This window comes from Mizuhopecten yessoensis, unplaced genomic scaffold (assembly GCF_002113885.1).
Source record: "Mizuhopecten yessoensis strain PY_sf001 unplaced genomic scaffold, ASM211388v2 scaffold523, whole genome shotgun sequence".
NCBI classification, from domain to species: domain Eukaryota; kingdom Metazoa; phylum Mollusca; class Bivalvia; order Pectinida; family Pectinidae; genus Mizuhopecten; species Mizuhopecten yessoensis.
Genome location: NW_018403589.1, coordinates 165,493 through 174,025, shown reverse-complemented (window position 1 = coordinate 174,025; position 8,533 = coordinate 165,493).

Genomic DNA, 8,533 nt, shown 5'->3' with positions numbered 1-8,533 from the left:
CGAAATAACTTATTAGGCCTAACATAAGTTACTTATAAAATTGCTTTAAGTTAAAAATAAATAATAGGCATCGATCAAAGTATCTGTATAAATGTATTTTATATTTGAAATCATTAAACCTTTAAATGTCTCGGATTAGTTATGCCACGGACTTAGGTAATCTAATTCCGTGGTTATGCACACATATCTGTATCATCAAAAATAAATTATAATCAAGTCGCTGAAATAAATATATAAATAAAAATCAGCAAACAAACGACAAAAAAAATCAACAAAAACGTAATTCGAAGATATGGCAAAATATGAACAAAGAAAAGATCAAGTGGAGAACATTGGAAAAGTGCTAAGAGTATAAGACCAGGTGCTCTGGAAGGGTAAGCGTTTCTGCTTCATCGACGGTACCCGCTTTGTTAATCTAAGTAGAATTAAAGGGAGAGAACTATTAATTTATGGTCTTGATGAATATAATTGATTTTTTGGAAACCTCTTTCGCTACATTAAAGATGATCTTATTAATTTTTAACTATGATATAGTAAAAGTGAAATTTAGATTTGCCAAAGGTTGCACTGGAATAACCGCTTTAAAAATATTAAAACATATGTATTATATTTGTATGAATGACATATACAGCATTTATACACAAAGAAGTTATCGACCTTCAACGTTGTCTAACAGGGATGTTTATGTGCTATCTATATATGCGCTTTAGTCAAAATCAACCGTACGCACATAAGTTGTGATAAAAAAAAAACCATCATCCGTTTTGACTGCCAAAAATGTTATGACCGTAGGACGGAATACAGTTGACTTGTTGAGCTTGACAAGTAGTGTCACACGTAGATGTATAGAGAGTGTACAACATGCACCGTACTGTCGTAAAGACACAGCAAGACTAGAACCTCGAGACAAATGACCTTATCACATCAAAGGTCAAACATAAATAGTTCATGTTGATGGATACGGACATACTAGGCGACATACGTGCTCCATCTTCTCCCATTCATCTGATACAGTGTCATTACGTACAGTTGTACACTATTAGCTTCAAATGATTACATGCTAATCTGAAGACAAGTAAAACAGTCAGCACACATACAAAAATGTACCAAATGGTGTAAATGTATCTATATATATAACAGTACACCAACTCACATTGATATTTTGATCAACACCTTACATCCATATAAAAACATCTTTCGAAAGATAAATATATATATATATATATATATATATGTATTACTGTTTGTAAAAGAAAAGCGTAACCGTGCTGTCTTGGGTAATTAACTGTGCATGTACACCATTGGATGTTATAATCACATGTATCTTCTTAACATTATGTAAGTTATGAAAATAAAATGAAATTGAACTTAAAGCAAACTGAGCACTTGGTTACTAGCTAGGTCATAAGGCATCGATGTATGGGCATGTGTAAGTATAGGGGTCGTATTTACCTATATATTATATATATATAAAGCATGTACTACGACCCCTATCCTTACACAAGCCCGTGTAAATCTGTACATGTTTTATGTCATTAACATCTTCCAATGATTACCCTCTATGTATACATATCTACTCTGTACTTTGGATTTACTAAAGACACACTGCATGTCACAAACTGACGAACCGCAGGACTGAGAGATAGTGGTCCTCGTATTTTTAAAGATTACCAAAGTGTTACTCCGATATCAAAGCCGGTCATGTTTACCGATACGCTGTCGCGCAATTCACTTTTATCTTTAATCAGAGCATTAGTCTGAAATCACAGCTACGCAGGATTTCGCAACAATTTCTTATCTAAACCGAGTATCATCCACAAGCTGGCGCGTAGTGTGACTTTGATTCTGTCATGATAAAAAAAAAAAAACTGAGTGTAGAGTAGATAAGTGATATTGAGGGGGAACCGTCAGACTTATAAATGTGACCGGCCTCTTTGTTCGTCAGGATGTGTTTTACGAGCCTTCACTGTCGCGTGCGGTCTAGATATGTCAATTCCATCTATCGTCCCGGTCATAGTGACATTGAACGTGTGCACGGTTAACCCACACGGTTACCATGTTGGAAAAACCCGTCAGTATTTAAACTAGTACAGCTTTTAAATACAACACATATTAAAAAAAAAAAAATTGTTAAGAAAGTAGTTATACGATTCAACCAGTAGGAGGAAATCATTAATGTAAAGTGTACCGATGTCCATTCTCCGAGGCACTATGTGCAGTGTTCCGCACACCATGCTATTTTTTTGTATTATTTTTATGTGTAGCTTATACGGACTCAATGTAATAAAATAATTTGAATTTGTATACCAATATGTTACCTCATTGTTTCTCCCTCTTCAATTGTTCTGACCATAATTAACTCTTTAGTGGAGCGTTGGCAATCAGGCCGCTTTGGATTGTGTTCCAAGCAATAGTGACTTTATCAACTATGTCTTTTATTTACTTATTCTGAATACAACTTATCTGTGATCACATTTAATGCTTTTCATATATTAACACTATTTTTACATATATATCCCGGGGGCCTTTGTAGGTAGTGGACTCCCAATCACTTAGAAACCAGGGATATGTATACTTCCTTTTTCTGTGATGATTATTACTGGTTTTTGTATTAATATATTTGATTATCTCCCTTTACTTGTAATATAATATGTTTTTGTTATTTTACATATGTTTGTCGCAATAATAGCTCTCAAGAGCTAATGCTCCTTGTTTACCTATATGCGACGTTATATAAAGTTTCTTGTATCTTGTATCTTTATTAGTTAGGAGACAGCTGGATAGTTCTATCCTAAAAAGACGGAAGTCGTTCTGTATACTTTCAAAGCAACTGATTCAAATCAATCCTTTGCTTTGGTGTCCGCAAAAGCGACAAAAATCAATCTGCTGCACCCATTGCAATATTTGGGATCTATATCTTTCTTTCTACTTCTAACTACCTTGCATTTCCTAGCGCCTCGTTGGCAATACCTCACTTTTGGCTTTAATGTTGAGCGTTCGCCAAGGCAATGGGTTCTTTTCCCAAGGCCGGGACATACCAACGTCCTTAAAAATGGTAATTGTTATTCCCTGCTAAACGTTCAGCATTTAAGGGAATGGCAACTACTGGTTCACCCGTTGTCAGTATAATGTGACCGGGCGGAATGCTGTACTGGGTGCCTTCGGCATGGTATTTCAGTGGGATAGCACTATAAAGTAGGCATCAGATCCGCGCTATCACAAGAAGGCAAGCATACATACACGCAAGCAACCATGCACTACACACATGGAGGCACGTTCTTAAATGACCTTAGCTGTTAATAGGACTTTCAACAAAATCAAACTAAACCAAACCAAATCTTGTAAAAACGAACGGCTTCCTTTCACCGACTATTTTCACATTGGGTTGTTTTCAGCAGCATCTGAAAATGGCGTGATCAGTTTCAACAAATTATTAGTATGGCCTATTCTGAAGTTACTGCCCTGAAACATATCAAGTCAGTAAGACTACATTAAAAACGATTTACACGTCAATCATAAGACTAACCCCCGGATACCTTCTATGCATGGGATTGTTGTGGAACCCTGTCAACAACCGTGGACAGGGATCAGATAGATACCGCCAGAGTTGTGTCCCCCGCCTCTCGTCATCTCGAAACTGCATGGATACCTTTAAAATCTTGGAGAGGAAAGTTTTAAATGAGAAGATGTGATCATCATGGTGATTTCCGCAACCCAGATAACGATAAAATGCCACACTATGTTCCCTACATAATGTACTAAGGAATGGGTAGGTATGTGCTTCTCTTTACCAGCCAATGCGATAATTATGTAGATGCATATCATTATTATCTGTTTGTTCACAATCTTAAATCTGTGAACGGTGGTATACAACCAGCCCCTAATCTCGACATTCTCTTCCAAAAACATAGGTTAGTTACTAGACGTAACACCAATATCTGTCAATTTAAAAACAATCTTATTTCAATTGTCTAGAAGTCTGGGACTACTCAGATAGTTTATAAAATGATAATTAATTAGAGTGCTCCCAATATATCTATGTAAAATGCAATGACATCTTCTATAGCTTGCACTATTTGCTATCTCAGATATTATAGTTAACACATCTGTGACGCCCCAACGTTGCATTGCTTTAGGTGTGTAAGATATAAATCCACACAGTTTTTTGAATAAAAATATAATATGTTGCTATATAGATATACTAAATTAATTCTAAAATTGAATACTGACATATAACGTATATAAAAACTACCGATTTTCAGACTTTTGCTTGACCCCTTTAATGTACATGTAGGCATATTATGATGCCAGTTATGCTCTGCTAAAGACACATAAATCCGTCACTTGTTCTATTTCGGTGATGCTATTTTCAATAATGCACCGTTAATGACACCTTTTTCTCCCACACCTGACAGATTTATCTCCCGTTTTGCCGGTGCTAAATTTATCTGTCTCCGCCCTAGGGTTGAGACGGGGGGATTCCCTTATCAACAATACAATGACGTCAAGTCAACAATCCATCAACAAATTGCCTGTATGTGTTTTGGGTCCATGTTTACCTTTATTTCACATTAAAATACTGTTAGATATGGGAGAAAAATAATCAATCGCTACTGGTTGTGTAAGATAGAGAAATCTCAACCCTCGGACTAAGATTTTTTGCGGCAAGCCTCGTTCTGGACAAAAAATCTTAGTCCGAGGGTTGAGATTTCTCTATCTTACACAACCAGTAGCGATAGATTCTATTAATCACGCACTTGTTCTTTAGCTTTATTACTTCTACCTAACCTCATACCAATAACAGTTAATGACAAGGACACTGTGTGGTGCCGTACTGATGTTTTTTGAAAAATGATTTTCGAGGAAGCCATGTTGCTTTTTCTGCAGTTTTTTCTGTCAGACAACAAACGTGAATCAGAAACCAATAGGAAAGACGTTGCAACATGATTTGCTCCCGATTAATCTTACACTATAAGAGAACGACCATCAAAGTTTCTGATTGGAAAACATTCACTTGTAAAAGGTCTAGTAAATGGGTTCCAGAAATTATGTATGCTGATATAAATACAATTAAAAACATGATTTTATTGTAACTAGAATGTTTCAATTTTGCAATTACTTCTTGCGATTTATCCTCCGGAAACTAAATAGCCCTGATACAGATAGATCTCGAATTGATACACCTAATGGATCCACTCCGAGCACGGGCTAGTTGTGTATGGTAGATACGTATGCACAGTAAGCCGTTTGTCCGACTGTCCGTTGTATGGCACCTTATGTAATACAAGACAATTAATATCTGTAATGACTGTGATCGATGACCCGGGAGGTGTAATCCCATAGGCTATTTGTCTTAATCAAATTGAAATACAGATGATCACTGTTACAAAATTTCACATTGCATGACACATACTCTATCAGGCGCATGACTGTCTTTACGCAGATACGCAGGTGAATCAACCGAATTAAATAAAGCCTGCTCGTAACATTATTACGTACAATGCTTTCATAGGAATAAGGAAAAGGGTTCAGATTCTGTACGTCTTTATTCAGTGATAGACACAAACGTCTTTGTTACTAAATAAAAATAATACTCAGAGTTCTATGTAGTGGTACAGGGCATTACAATTACATAGTCATATAAAATAGTAAAACTGTGACGATACAAATTCAGATGCAGATTTCACGACGTTACTCCTAATTGAATGAATGATTGTTCTTGATCTCATTCGCTTTAAAAATTAAAAATGCAATACTTTGAATTGTATTCGTGTTTGTCGACGACGTTATTTCTGCATAGATGCATGATCGTACGAAGCGACCATTGTCGGATTCCCGGCATGATAGTGTTTTTTTTTATGTAACCTGAGTTTAGGGGTCACTGAGGGTCACTGAAAACACCAAAAATACACAATTACGACCTTTACCATTTTTATGTATTTATTGTGCTTTAATTTTATCTCAGCGTTCCTCTTGGTATACTAGTACTCATTTTGTTAATTTGTCCACGATGTTGCGGCCCTATATGGAGGCAAGGTAGTCTGGTGGTAGGACGCCAAGCTTTGACTGAATGGTTGCGGTTTCGAGTCACGGCACTGTGTTGTTTCTTTGAGCAAGATACTTTACTCTGCTTGTTCCAGCCTACTCAGTTGTAAATGAGTACGTGGCTGGGCAGTTCTAGAATTGTAAAATGCTAGCTGTGAGCGCCAACATGGCAGCACCGTGCGGGTGTATGCTCCCCAGGGAGTTGAGAACGACATTGGCTGGTTGCGAAGTCCCTATCACCACGGATAATATTTTGTGAACCGCTTTGAGAGACCTACGAACTGGGTTGTGATAAAGCGGTATATGAGAACCTCGAATTATTATTATCATTATCACCCCTGTAGGTGGGGGATAGGGAAAAGAATACACCTGCTGTTACCCGCTGTATGTATCGTAGGAGGCGACTAATGAGTTAACCCCGTGCAGAATTGGGGATATGTTTTGGTGTTCTCTATTTGGGGACACAAAATTGTAGTTGTATATCCGTGTTTAACATTCAGCATTTAGGGTAATGGCAAAAACTGGTTCACCCGTTGTCAGTATAATGTGACCGGACGGAATGCTGTGCTGAGTGTCTTCGGCTTGGTATTTCAGTGAGATAGCACTATAAAGTCGGCATCAGATCCGCGCTATCACACAAGGAAGCAGGCACACCAACATACCATGTATCCTGCATACACACAGGCAAGCACGCATACACTTCACACATGGATACACGTCATTAAATGACATTAGCTGTTAATAGGACGTTAAACAAAATTAAACCAAACCAAACTAAATTATTATCAGTATATGATCATGTTATCCTATTACCAATATTTAGTACTCTCAGATAAAGAGTGTCAGGCATATGATTAGAAAATGATTGCTGTTTGATTTCATTTGTTAGCCAATGTGTAGATTTAACAGCATTTTATGTGTATGTGTGTTTGTCTTTCATTAAAATTGGTATAATAACCACTTGAAAGGTAATGATGTCAAAAACTTATGACATTTTTAAAGTTGCTACCGCATTTCATCGAATATTTTCGAGAAGAATATGACTTATGTATGACTTTGTTACGCAAGCAGTTCTGGAACGAAAGGGTTGACTTATTTGAGATATGTTTTTATACTATTTTGTATATGTAAAAAGTGTTCCGAAGTATATGTAGGAATGAACAACATGTAAAAAGTGTTCCGAAGTATATGTAGGAATGAACAGCATGTAAAAAGTGTCCCGGAGTATATTTAGGAATGAACAACATGTAAAAAATGTTCCGAAGTATATATAGGAATGAACAGCATGTAAAAAGTGTACCGGAGTATATGTAGGAATGAACAGCATGTAAAAAGTGTTCCGAAGTATATGTAGGAATGCCGCAAAAGGGAAGTATTCCTATAAAACCCAATATTTGTTCAAATCTACAGCATTGGTCTTATTCATTCTGAAACTAGCGTTTCATGAAACCATTGTCAGAATAAGTTCAAAGTACAAGGTAATGTCCGATCTCTGGGACTGATAGATCACCAGTACATTCCAACACCTGCTGTATAAGATCTATTTACAAAATTGAAGAAAGAGCAGATAGCTGTATAAGATCTATTTACAAAATTGAAGAAAGAGCAGATAGCTGTATAAGATCTATTTACAAAATTAAAGAAAGAACAGATGCGTGTATCTAAATTCATGACATGATATAAAGGGATATGAAAATGTTTTTATATTGATGTATCCCTAACGGTTCTACCTATAATAATATCACAACCGAGGTAAAAATAAGAAAACAGATACAAGTGATTATTGAAGCCTTTTTATTAAACCAGTTTTTGTTGATGAGACTCTCGATATACATCCGCATATCCGTAACATTTACTATTTAACATATTACACATTTCAGGCAATGCGTGAGTACTTTACAAAACATTTTTGATCAGTTGCCATTTTTTTACACAAGAACAGTGATATTTTAAACAAAAGTTATCCCTAATTCATAGTTAACGTTGTCGTTGATACATACTTACCAATCTGCTTCCATTTGTGATTATTTAGGGAAAATTTAGAGTCAACAAAACATCTGAGGAAATAGACATGTTTAGCAAACAAAACAAATATAGGAAATAGATGTTGCGCAAAAAAACCACCAACAAACCCACCAAACAAAATCTGAGGAAATAGAAAATGTTAAGCCAACAAAAGATCTGTGGAAGTACATTTAAACATATTTATGAAAAAATAAAGTTATAATATGAATTATAAATATTATAATAACATTAATCGCATGTATATAGGAATACATGCGATTAATGTTAATGGCTTTAATTCCGATTAGGATACAGTTATGCCTGTGATATAGACTTCACATCCCATAACGGTTTATCTAAACACATACTTGTATGCTATAAATAACCCACCTGTCACGCATTGTCCGTGGATGTCAACTATGTCCTCAAAGACTGCTTATAATGGATATCTTGACCGTAAACAAATACTGGACTGACACACCAG